Source organism: Gracilinanus agilis, chromosome 1, assembly GCF_016433145.1.
Source record: "Gracilinanus agilis isolate LMUSP501 chromosome 1, AgileGrace, whole genome shotgun sequence".
Taxonomy (NCBI): Eukaryota; Metazoa; Chordata; class Mammalia; order Didelphimorphia; family Didelphidae; genus Gracilinanus; species Gracilinanus agilis.
This window is the reverse complement of record NC_058130.1, coordinates 228,542,837-228,556,740: the sequence shown is the minus strand read 5'-3', so window position 1 is coordinate 228,556,740 and position 13,904 is coordinate 228,542,837. Positions and strand designations below refer to the sequence as shown.

At 37.7% G+C, this 13,904-nt stretch overlaps 1 protein-coding gene across 1 annotated transcript in view; it reads left to right on the top strand.

Annotated features, from left to right (window-relative positions):
• Window positions 1-13,904, top strand: part of SUSD1 (sushi domain containing 1) — a 312,394-nt gene that overhangs the window by 750 nt on the left and 297,740 nt on the right. The window lies entirely within an intron of this gene.

The following is a 13,904-nucleotide window of genomic DNA, read 5'->3' as shown; positions in this document are numbered from 1 at the left end:
ATTTTCTTCAAGGCCCAGAGCAAATGCTACCTCCTTCATGAAGTCTTCCCAGGTTTTCCTAGGCAGAAGTCTTTGTTTATATATATATATACTAATAATATATTAATAATATATATTAGTAATAATATATAATATATAATAATATATAATATGCTTTCATAGCACTTCCTTTTTTCTTCTCCTATCATATATTCACTTTCTACCTTGATTTCTAGCTATTTTATCAGCATTTGTTATCTCCTCTGCCAAACTGTAAGTTCCCTGAAATCAAGGACCATGTCTTATTTCTCTGTGTACTCTATCCACACAGTGAGAACCAGCACAGGAAATGATTCAGATTTATAAGCTGTTTCACAATAATAGTTTGCAGTTCTTGTCTTCATTTTTAGTTTTCTGACACATTTTTCTTTGTGCTTCTGGGCAATAAATTCTGATTCAATGATGGCTTGAATGAGCTCTGCAACATTTGACTTTTCCCACACCGACAAGACAATATCTCAGTCATCGAAGCGTGCTCCTTAAATGCTACCATGTTTGTCTTTTTCTCGGAGTAATATCCATTTTAAAAACCATGACAAAATACAGAAAAGAAATAAATGTCAATGGCATGAGATCCAGCACTCAATCAACAGAGAGCTAACTAAATTTAGGAAATTAGCTTATTCTTGTTTCATCCAGTCAAGGTCAGATATTTGTTGGATTCAGCCCATTGTCAGTGAAAGCCCATGTGCATGAATATTGCTGTCTCAAAATAAAACCAGAGCAAGACTGTTGCTTGTCCCAAGTAATTTGTATACCACTGTAACAATGAGAAGTTGGCAACATTTCCTTGACACCCTTTCTCCCTACTAGGGATATTTACATTTTAATAGGGAAAAAGTCAAAATCTAAAGGATTAACTACTTTTTTTTTTTTAAACCTTTACCTTCTGTCTTGGAATCAATACTGTGTATTGGCTCCAAGGCAAAAGAGTGGTAAGGGCTAGGCAATGGGGGTCAAGTGACTTGCCCAGGATCACACAGCTGGGAAGTGTCTGAAGCCAGATTTGAACCTAGGACCTCCCTTTTCTAGGCCTGGCTCTCAATCCACCAAGCTAACCAGCTGCCCCCCGGAATAACTACTTTTTGTAAAATTTCAAACATCATTGATGAGGTAGGGAAGGGTTTTTCATTTCTCCCCTCTCCATAGGGAAGCCTTTTTCCTGCTGCTGAAAGTATGGCAGTGAGGTTCTTTAGTGAAAGAAATATATTAGACAAGGAAGATCTCGGGTCTCATTCTAGATCTGCCATTCATTAGCTAGCTGATGCAGTGGGTAGAGTACTGGAATCTTTCTGAGATCAAATCTGGTCTCGGACATTTCCTAGCAGTGTGACCTTAGGCAAAACACATAACCCTGTTTGCCTCAGTTTCCTCATCTGGCATGTCTCATCTGTCCTCATCTGACTCAACTAGAGAAGGAAATGGCAAACCACTCCAGTGTCTTTGTCAAGAAAACCCCAATTGGTGTCACAAAATTTGGGCACGACTGAAACAACTGAAAAACAACATCAAAATCTTGGTCAAGTCAGTCTACTAGAACTTTTGAAATTTATGTTCATTGTTTAATTTTTTGTCAGGTACAAGTATTTTTATTTATTTTTGGTACACATGCTGCTTATTTTTATTTTTTCTAGAGTATATGTAAACAAAATTTTTTAAACATTTGTTCTTAAAGTTTTTGAGTTCCATTTCTTAATCATCTGATATCTGCCAGGCATTGTGCTACCCACTGAGTTTACAAAGAAAGGCAAAAAACAGCTACTGCTCTCAAAGAATAATGGGAGAGACTAGGTGCCGACAATTATTCATTTAAGCTTTTTAGCCTCTAGCTACTTAATTTCTAAAAGGATGGAGTTAGAGTCAATGATGTCTAAGGACTTTTCTAGGTATATCACCCCCTCACACATGAAATAACAGCAGACTGGTACGTGTTTGATTTTATCAGCTCTATATATGTGCCCAAGACCCAGAAGTGCTCATGTTGTACAGTTTAGTTATTTTTTAGTTGTGTCTGACATTTTATAACTCTATTTAGCATTGTCTTGGCAAAGATATTGGAGTGGTTTGTTTTTTCTTTTCCCCACCTCATTTGACAGATGAGGAAACTGAGGCAAACAGTGTTAAGTGACTTGCCTAAGGTCACACAGCTAATAAATGTCTGAGACCAAATTTGAATGATGAAGTTTCCTGACTCCAGACTGGGCACTCTATCCACTGTGTCACCTAATTGCACATTTCCCAAAAGAATGTTTGACTTTTAAAAATTTTATTTTATTAAAAAATATTTTTTTAGTTCTTATCTTCCATCTTAGAATCAGTACTGTGTATTGCTTCCAAGGCAGAAGTGTTAAGGGCTGGGCAGTGGAGGTGAAGTGATGTTCTAGGGTCATACAGCCAGGAAGTGTCTGAAGTCAAATTTGAACCCAGCATCTCCCTTTTCTAGGGCTGGTTCTCAATCCACTGAGCAACCCAGCTGCCTCCAGAATGCTTGACTTTTTGCTATGGCCTTTGCATGAACACTTGACTTATAGAAACAGTTGTTCAGTACTTACCATGTTATACTTCTAAGACAGATAATACTAGTAAGGAAACCTGTTACGTACTCAGAGGTTGATAACATGGAAATAACTACTCTGGGGTTTGTAAGCCAGCTGACGGCCCTTACAAGGGGAAATAACTTTTTAATGGAAAATGTATTAACAGAGGATGAGGAGGTCTTGGTCTTGTTTGTTATGACCTTAAATGCAGGATTCTGGGAAAACCAATCCAATCCAAAGCAAACTTGGTTCTTGCTTACAGTCTGTCTGTAATTATTATTGAACCAATTGATCCCCCCATTCCTCCACTCCCCAGTTATTCATTACTTAAACATTACAAGTGGACTTTTGGTATTAACTCCACATGAGAAGCCGGGATAAACAATTGCTTGGCAGAAATATTTAGGTACTAGTTGATCATGAGCTCGATGAGTCAACAAGAGTATGACACAGTATGAAAACTAATTTGATTTTAGACTGTCTAATATAAAGATAGCATCCAAATTGAAGGAGGAAATAAACCTACCATACTGTGTGCTGGAGCCTCATGTTTGTTGGTTCTGGTTGCTACTTTGCCCCGTTTTTAAATTTATGTTTATTGCTTAATTTTTTTGTCAAGTACAAGTATTTTATTTATTTATTTTTGGTACATGTGCTGTTTGTTTTTATTTTTTCTAGATTGCATGTAAACATATTTTTTTTAAATTTGTTTTTAAAAGTTTTGAGTTACAAATATTCTTCCATCCTCTCTCCTTACCCTCTCCTTGAGAAGGCAAGCAATTCGATCTAGATCATACATGTGTAATCAAACAAAACAATTCTATATTAGCCATGTTTCATAAGAAAATGCAGATCAAAAGACCCCCAAGAATAATAAAGTTTTTAAAAGTATGTTTCGATCTGCATTACAATTCCATCAGTGCTTTCTCTGGATGTAGACAGAAATTTTTTTTTTTTTTTAGCATAAGTCATTTGGATCAGGAGATAAGTATTTTTGTTAAGAAAATTTGCTCCCTCACTAAACCTCCTTCCCATTAAGCCAAAAAAAAAAGAGACAAATATCCAAGCCAAATCCATCAATATATAACTTCATAGTTTGGCAAAACAAATTCCCACATTAACCTTGTCTGAAAATGCCTATTTTTTTCTTCAAAGTTTATCACTTCTCTTTCAGGAAGTGAGTGGAATGTTTATTCTTTTGAACTCATGACTTCTTATGTTGATCAGATTTCTAAAGTCTTTCGAAATTGTTTTTCTGTATAATGTTATTGGATGTATTGGTCTCTTGTTTCTGCTTATTTTGTTATGCATTATTTCACAAGGTCTTTCCAGTTCCCTTTGAAATTGCCCATTTCGTCTTTCTTATGGAATAACAATGCTCTGTTATATTTGTTCCATTACATTCCTAATTGGAAGATGTCCCTTTAGTTTTCAGTTTTACTACCATAAAAAGAGTTGCTGCAAATATTTTTGAAAATATGGATCCTTTTTCTCCTTTGACTTCTTTGGGATCCAGGCATAGTAATGGTACAGCTGGGTTATAGGAGACACACAGTTTGATAACTTGGATGGAATAATTCCAAATTGCCTTCCACAAGAAGTGTACCCATTTACACCTCTAATGACAGTGTACCAATACACTTTTATTTCCATAGTCCCTTCAACATTTGCTATTTTCTTTGAGGATGATGTGAAGTAGAACATCGAAGTTGATTTAATTTGCATTTCTTTAATTATTAGTTATTAGGAGGAGTTTTACGGTTGTGATAGCTTGGATTTCTTCTTTTGAAAACTGCCTATTCATATCCTTTGATCATTTATCTATTGGTGAATGACTCTTGATCTTATAAATCTGAAAAATTTCTATATTATATACATATACATATATGTAGGACATGAGACCTTTATCAGAAAAACTTGTTGAAAAGATCTTTTTGCCAGATAATCCATTTTATTATAATTTTCATTACATTAGATTTCTAAGTACAGAAACTTTTAAATTTTATATAATCAAACTTTTAAATTATATCTTGTGTGATCCTCTCTTATCATTTCTTTAGTAATGAATGCTTACCCCTAATCATAGATCCGAAAAGTAATTTCTTCCTTGCTCCTCTAATTTACTTATGATGTGACATTTTATATCTATATCGTGCATCTATTTGGAGCTTCTTTTGGTATGTGGTGTGAAGTGTTGGTCTAAACTTAATTTCTGCCAGACTTACTGGCCGGTGGTTTTTGTCAAATAATGAGTCTTGCCCCCTTTTTCTTCCCCCTCATAACTGGGGTCTTTGGGCTTATCAAACACTAAACTACTGAACCTTTGCTCGTTTCTGTATATTGTACACATTATCTTTTCCACCAATCACCTTTCCTTTTTTGTACCCAGTACTAAATTATTTTAATGATTACTGCTGTGTAAAATAGTTTGAGATCAGGTATGGACAGTGTTTTTTTTTTTTTTCTACTTTCCCTTTTTTTTTTAATTATTCCCCTTGAGATTCTTGATCTATTTTCTTCCTCCACATGAATTTGGTTATTTTAGTTATCTCTATACAATATTCTTTTGAGAGATTGTTCAATCTTCTGAGTTCACTGAATAAGTAAATAAATTTAGGTAACATTATGATTCTTATTATATTGGTAGCTACCACTCTTTAAGAGGGACATTGGCAAATTAGTGAATATGTGTGTCATATGGCATATGGCAGTCAAGTAGTAAAGAGATCTTGAAATCATGGATTCTGGGCCAGATCTAGCTTGGGCTTCTCCAGTTATTCAGGCTCAGCACTGGAATGTGATGCAATACTCAAAGACCATAAAATGAAATAAAACCTATTTAGAATAAGGTTAAATCAATGACCAATATGGAAGTATGTTTTGCATGATAATACAATACCCAGATCAAAATGCTTACCACCTCTGAGAAGGGGAGGGAAGGAAGGGAGAAGGACCATGTGGGTCTTATAATTTTGGAAAACATATGTTGAAAATTATTACATGTAATTGAAAAAATAAAATATCTTCAAATAATAGAATAAGGTTAAAAAGGATACAGGTCTTAGTTCTACTGAAAACTACTATGTTACTCCCTTCTAAATCCACATTTCTGACACTAGGTCAGAGAGAAATCTGTGTAGGGGAGTGAGAATTCTACTAAATTTTCTGAGCACTAACTCCCCATAGGTTGGGCTTTTTGTACTTTTATAGCAAGGAAGACAAACCAGTTATTCAAACCTGAATCCCCTGGACCAATCCAAAGCCATAGAAGGCCTTCCTGTCTTCTTAAAAGGAGACTAGTTCAGAATACATCAAATACATATTGCTCCTACCACTACATCCTTTCCCTTGGTTGCAAGGTGCCCCCCAAATTTCTAGGTGATCTTTTACCACTAAAATGGTCTTAAAAAAGTTTGGGGGTAGGGGAGCAGCTGGGTGCCTCAGTAGATTGAGAGCCAGGCCTAGAGATGGAAGGTCCTAGGTTCAAATCTGGCCTCAGACACTTCCTAGCTGTGTGACCCTGGGCAAGTCACTTAACCCCCACTGCCTAGCCTTTACCATTCTTCTGCCTTAGAACCAATACATAATGAAAGAATTTTGATTATGCTTTCTACTACATACAATAGTTCATAAGGCATATTGATGTCCCTCATACATTATATATATAGTATTGGTTCTAAAACAGAAGGTAAGGATTAAAAAAAAAAGAGTTCTGATCTCATGGGGAAGCCTAACACAAACAGCACCAATGGAAGAGTGAAATACAAACAATAAAAACACAAACCCATGAAAAAGTCCTTTAAAAAGTACAACTCACACAATAGAGATAATCTAGGGGAAGTTCTTAATGGGTCTACCAATGTAGAAATAAAATAACAAGGAATGGACCAGCACCAGAACACCAAAGTCAGAACACCAAAGCCAGAATATCAAGGCCAGAATATCAGTGCTAATGCTCTAGCACAGTGATGGGCAAATTAAGGCCAGGTGCAGCCCCCTGAAATGTTCTATCTGGCCTCATGACATTATTCCTAATCTGATGAATCCAATGAGCAGGATACAATACAATGAAGCTTTGAAAGAGTTGCCTTAGAAGCAGACTGACAGATGAACATTTCCTGTCCTTTGGCCCCCTCTTTAAAAAGTTTGCCCATCACTGCCCTAGCATCATCATCAAGTCCCACACAGGTCAGAGACATCTGTCACAAGATAGTTAAGAGATCCTGAGCCACAGCCATGCAACACGCCCCAAGGTATGAGGTGTTTCATGTCCCATTTGCAAAAATCTCCCTTTTCCTGGGAGGCTCATGAGCAGGATTTTTGCCCCTCAGGCCATTACTGAGAAACAAGTTCTTTTTTCTGTGAGACTCCTTCTCGACTCAGTTAAAGGATTCTCTTTCTTCCAGATGAATCTAGGTTTCCCATAATTATATAAAATTATTTTTTCCCATAACTGCAGCCATTAATCTAGCAATGGGGCATAACGTAAGGTCTGAGTACTCAGCAAGTATTTTTTGTTATCTGAGTTGAATTTCACAGCTGGCATATAAGTGACTGGGCAATGGTGTGGGAGGGACAAGATTTTAAATTATACCCATTCATAGGAGGTGACATGGTTCTGGCTGAATGGTAGGAGAGTATTGGCCTGAATAATTAAAGACTCTCCTCTTTGGGGTTAGGACCAGGGAAAGAATTTTGATTATGCTTTCTACTACATACAGTAGTTCGTAAGGCATATTGGTGCCCATCCTACATTATATACCCTCTGCTAAGTTGTAGAAGGAATATATTATTTTATCTACCTCAAAGCAATTCCCAAAATTTTTGATTCTTAGTCCCCAAGATTCCTTCTAGAATCCAAGAAATGAATGTCCTAGGACCACCTCCCTTCTTACTGTATGTTGATTAACATAGGCAGCATCTGGGAGAGAGGATACTCAAGCCTAATCATCAGGGGTAGTATCCCAAGTCTTTTCAGAACTGCCAAGCATTAGAGGACTCTCACCTCTTGCCCTAAGTGGGTTCAGCCCAACTGTCCCTCAGGTCTTGTGGTAACAAGGCATGGATGGCTCAGAATAATGAGATGAGATGAGGGCTTTTGGGGATCTCCCAAGTTTGAGTGGAGCAAAAGAACCCTCAAAGCCATGGTCTTTGATGTCCCAATACAATTTTTTAAAAAGCCCTCACCTTTCACCTTGGAATCAATATTGTGTATTGGTTTCAAGGCAGAAGAGTGGTAAGAGCTAGGCAATTGTTGGGGGTGGGCAGGATAAGTGATTTGCTCTGGGTCACACAGCTAGGAGGCATCTGAGCTCATATTTGAACCCAGCACCTCCCAACTTTAGGCCTCTCTCTCAACCCACTGAGCCACCTAGCTGTCTTTTTCATAACACCTGTGTGGGCTAATGATTCATCATCTACTTGTCAACTCCATTCAAGAGTCATCCCCAAAACTACTTCCAGGAGAAAATATTGCCACTTCCTGGCAATCTAAAATGGCAGCTTGCACAGTGCTTCTTCCCATCATCCCTAATTTGTTTTGATGGCTCTATTCACTTGGATAACCACTTTGCACATCCAGCTGATTCACCTAATTTTGCAATAGCAGATGCTCGGTAAGCTCTCTAAGCTGAGAGAGCTCCATAGCTGAAAGAAGCTCTGCATTAGTGCTCTTAGACCACACTCTCATTAACTACCATTCTAATGATTCATTGGCTCACTGTTTAAACTTCCCCAGTAACCTTTCACATTCCCTGATAGTAAAAGCCTGCCTCCTCTTTGAGTCATTAAAGAACTCACTGGGGAAGGGCAGTATCACATGGGATAGTAATGGGACCAACCCAAGGTTTTCTTTCTACCAATGAGATGCCCAATTCTCCATTGTCACTTCTTTTCCCATCATCTTTCCATAGCTCTAATTTCAACTAGGACCTCCAAGTGAGAGGCCTTTGCTTCCTAACTGATGCCTATTGATCTCTTCTCCATGATCCCTGAATGTTTTAATTCCTTCTAGTCCTAACCAGCAAGATTGAATACAATCTTCAGTTAAACCTCCAAGTCAAAGGCTATGCTTCTCACCCAAAGCCTATTGATTTCTGCCCCATGAATGCTGAACTTTTCAATTTAGTTGAATTTTGTTTCAATTTAGTAGAATTTAGTTCAATTTAGTTTTGGCCTCCTGGCTTTCTAGATATGATTCTCAGAACCTAAAAGTGCTTTCATATATCTGTCTTTAAATACTGAATATACAACCCTAATTTCTTTTTTACCCCCCTACTTTTTGTTATTTTCTATTTATAGGTGATCTTGTTTTCCTCAAACTGTTAGTAAGAGTCAAAGGATTCTGGTCTTTGCTATAGTTTTACTTTCCCAGGCAAGGTTCTTAAACATCCATTGGTATAATCCAGTGATTCCCAAAGTGGGCACCACCGCCCCCTGGTGGGTGCTGCGGCGATGGCCACGGGTGCATTTATCTTTCCTATTAATTGCTATTAAAATTAAAAAAAAAATAATTTCCAGAGGGCTAAGTAATATTTTTTCTGGAAAGGGGGTGGTAGGCCAAAAAAGTTTGGGAACCACTGGTTTAATCCTATAGTTAGTGAAGGACCCCTTATTATTCCAGAGAGGGTGCCACATATAAGCTAGATAGTACTATAGTCATGGATATCTGGCCATCCAATCAATCTCTTGATGCTTTCCTTTTGTGTTGCCCTTTTCCTGATTGAGGGCAGCTAGATGACACAGAGTGTTGGGCCTGGAGTCAGGAAGACTCATCTTCCTGAGTTCAAATCTGGCCTCAGATACTTACTAGCTGTGTGACCCTGGGCAAGTCATTTATCCATCCTTGCCTCAGTTTCCTCATCTGTTAAATGAGCTGGAGAAGGAAATGGCAAACCGTTTTGATATCTTTGCCAAGAAAACCTCAAATGAGGTCACCAAGATTCAGATATGATGGAAAAAAACCTAACAACAAATTCCCTAATTCAACAACAAAATGAAATTTAAAATCATTTACAGCCTATCCCAGGCAACCAAAGTCAATTATTCTGAACCCCATCTGGCTTGACCCAGTGCAGGATTGTAAAATAACATAATACTCATGAACTAAAATTAAAATAAATTTATTTGAAGCAACCTTTAAAAGCATATAATTCTTTGTTAATAAATGGAAATAAAACACTACTGTCTCCACCTCCACAGCCATCCTGTCATCATTTACCAGTCTCAAAGAGTCAGAAAGGTATCTTTCATATAATGGGAATTCTGCTAAACCTCCAGAGTAGTAACTGCCCATGGACTGAGCTTTTAATTCCTTCTGGAGCAAGGAAGACACACTGATGATTCAAGCCCTAATTCCTTTAACAACTAAAACCCAAAGATGACCTCTCTAATTACCTAGAGGGAAACTAGCCCAGCTTCCATAAAACAGATTCTGCTCCCACCACACCGTGTTTTATGAGGTATGACTAAGAGAACTGGGAAAGTTTTATTGTTTAGTCATTTCAGTTGTGTCTAACTCTTTGGGATGTCATTTGTTTTTTTTTTTGTTTTTTTTTTTTTTTGTTTGTTTTTGGCAAGGATCCTGGAGTGGTTTGTCATTTCCTTCTCCAGCTCATTTTACAGATGAGGAAACTGAGGCAAACAGGGTTAAATGACTTGCCCACGGTCTCCTAGCTAGTAAGTATCTGAAACCAGATTTGAATTCAGGAAGATGAGTTTTCCTGGCTTCAGGTCCGGTGCACCACCTAGCTGCTTAGAAAGTTTAAACTGAGATAATTCTTTCTCTCTCTCTCTCTCTCTCTCTCTCTCCATATATATATATCTGAAAATCTCTTTATTGTTGCTCCTGAGACAGAACTAAGAAGTTAAAGGAAAACAGATTTTTTTTGACTCACTGTGGCACAGTAGAAAGAGAACTGTTAATTCTGAGAATGACAATTTTTCATCATAGTCCTCAGAATATATTTTGTAACCTAAAATGTTGCATAGAATCATTTATCTGTAGGGTTTTCTGTCACACTCCAAATCTTACCTTATTCTTTGGATGGAGGCTTTCTCCTCTCTCCTAGGATTCCCAAATCAGAGCCACAGAATCTCAGAATTGGGAGGACGCTAAGTGGTAATTGTTAGACAAAAATGAAACAATCCTCACCCTCAAGAAACTTATGTTCTTTGGGAGAAAACAACACACGTACATGTAAATAGAAAAAAAAGATAGATTATTTGGACCAACCCATTAATGGAAGAATACAACAACTCTGACCAGTAAGTCATTTCAGCTATACTGGTTCTGACCTTCATTACCTTTTACCTGGATTACGTCGAAAACTTTCTAAATTAGTTTCCCCACATCTAGTAGCTCCCCTCTCCAATTCATCCTCCACATGCTAGTCAAACTGATATTCCTAAGGTACCCCTTGCTCCAGAGCTGTAGCCTCTCCCTCTTGCTTCTAAGATAACATTCTAACTCCTCTAGCTGGTCTTTGGAGATCTTCACATTCTTGCCTCCAGATTGTATTTCTAGGGTTCTGACACTTGACTACCCTTTCTGTCCCTCTAAGTTAAGACTGCTGTTTGTTGGACAGATCCAACTTTCAAATTCTTCCCTTGTGCCTGGAATAGTTCATTTTAGTTGTGTCTGATTCTTTGTGACCCCATCTGGAATTTTCTTGGCAGAGATACTGGGAGAACTAGGGTTCAAGTCTGATGTTTTCTGGCTATGTGATCCTGGGCAAATCACTTATCCCCCATTGCCTAGTTCTTACCTCTCTTCTGACTTAGAATTGTTATCAATTCTAAGACAGAAGGCAAAAGGCTTAAAAAAATAAGCCCTTTATGCCGATATCCTGACCATAGTAAACTTGGATTTGTAAGATATTGGAAACACCTTTATCTTCTTCCTTGGAAAGAAGGAACTGAATGAAAATGATACTTTGGGCACTATAGGCGAGATCAGGATTCCTGTTGATGATGTCCAGTAAAGCCTCAATTATTGGTACTCTACTGGTTGGAAATTTGTGAAACTAGCCCAGTCTTGCTTGGCAGGGTTACAATTAGTCATTGACCTATGGGAAGAAGGGCTTGATAAGCAAATGAATGACTGACAGCGAGGTTCATAGGCTTGTGGACACAGGAAGAGACCTGGGAGAAATATCCTGAAGGAAAAGACTTAGGTTCTGAGTATAGAGAACCATTTGGAGACTGGAATTATTATGCATGTAATAATGGAATAGAACTTAAATTGAGAGAAAGACTCAAAATTGAGAGGGAATTCGCTGAATTTGACTGAATCAAATAAAATGTTTCTTGAACCCAAGTTAGGTTCTCAGGGGTGTTGGTCAAATTCCTTTCCTTCTCTTTGACTTGTATCCTTCTCATTTTAAATGAATGGTTGGCTGATCTCTAAAGTATCTTCTAGCTTTAATACCTCAAGAAGCTTTTATGCTCCTTTCCCTTTCCTTGGGTTTTCCAAAGCCTGTCCAGGTTGCTTGCCTTCTCGCATGCCTTGGATGAGATGAGCGCCACCAACTCTATTCCTTGTGCTGAGATGGAGGACCATCAGGCCTTACCATCCATACTGCCAGTACCTCCAAAGATCTTCTAGGCATTACCATCTGCTCTGGCTCTATATCCATCACTATCATCTGGCTTACTGATAAAACCTAGGCATCCTGAGCCTTATATGATATCACATCACTGCTGAACCCTTAGGTTATCTAAAACCTTTCTCTTTGTCCGGAAACTGAATTTCCTCTTATGTATTATCTTCCTCAATGAGATACTTAAGAGAAAGCAGAGACATTTTGCTTTTGATTTTTCTGTTCTTGGTGCTTGGCAAGTAGTAAGGACTTAACAAATGCTTTTTTTCTTTCCTTCATTCCTTCATTCATTCCTTCATGGTGCAAACAAGATAGGAAGGGATTTATTTGTCCCATCTAAGAAAACTAGCTGTTTAAAATAATTTAATGAATATACTTTGTTTTCATATAATAGACGCAGTCCCCAAAACTAAATCCCTTCTACAAAATAAAATACCTGAAAAGTCTAACAAAACTGCCTAAATTAGCACATCACAAAGAGTATATGCTATTTTCAATTTTTTTAGGTGAATGATTATTAAAAGAGCGGAAGAATGTCAACTTTGATAGTAAGATGTTAACATTGTCTGCCATTCTATTTATCCCAAGGTTTGTTATCTCAGTGTTATTAGTGTTATTATACACACACACACACACACACACACACACACACACACACATATATATATATATAGAGAGAGAGAGGATATTTTGGCTTTGTGTTTATTCATGTTTTTGAATACTTCACTTCCTATTGTCTCCCCATATTTCTCAGAATTCTTTATAATTGTAGTTCACTATAGCTTGGTAGTATTCATTGCCTCTGTATGCCATAGTTTTTTTTTTTCCCATTTCCCAGTCATTGGGCACATTCTTTGTTTTTAGTTTTTACAACAAATCACTTCTGAATTCTTGAGAATTATCCACTCGTATCCAAAGAATTGTTCATATGCCAAATAGAAATCATGGTTATTGATTCATTAATCCCTAAAGACTTTGTGCTGGAGAATATTTTGTTGGTATAGTTCAAATGACTGTTTATTTAAAAAAGAAGCAAAACCTGTAGTGGAATAGACCTGGAATCCTGAAGACCTGGGATCTTCTCAGTTGTACGTGATGTAAGAGGGTTGAACTAGATGAACTATGAAATTCCTTCTACATCTAAGGTTCTGTGATTCTGTTTCTTAAATATTCTAGGTTTTCACCCATTCAGATGGTACAATTTCCCTAGTTAGAATGAGTGAGGTGTACTTGTTTTTAGGAAAACAAATATCATGTGTTATGTGAGAGTGGTAGGGCATTGAGAGGGACCAGCTTCAGAACTGGAAATGATTGAGTTCAAGTCCTGCCTCTTCTGTATAGTAGCTGTTTGACCACAGGGAAGTCACTTAACCTCTCGGTGGCAACTTCCTCAGTTCTAGGTAATTTTCGAAAAACCCTTACTTTCTGTCTTAGTAACAATTCTAAGACAGAAGGGCAAGGACTAGGCAAATGGGGTTGAGTGACTTGCTCAGGGTCACACAGCTAAGATGTATTTGAGGCCAGATCCAAACCTAAATCCTCCCAACTCCAGGCCAGGCACTCTATCCACTGTGCAACCTACCTTCTCCTAGTTCCAGATAATGTCCATCAGAGAGGGAGTTTCCCCTCCCGGGGTTTCCTTGAGTGATGAAATCAGAGGCCTACCCTATTTCCCAAATCTTTAGATGAACTCATCTGATAGAATTTTATGCTGACAGCATGCTTTTTC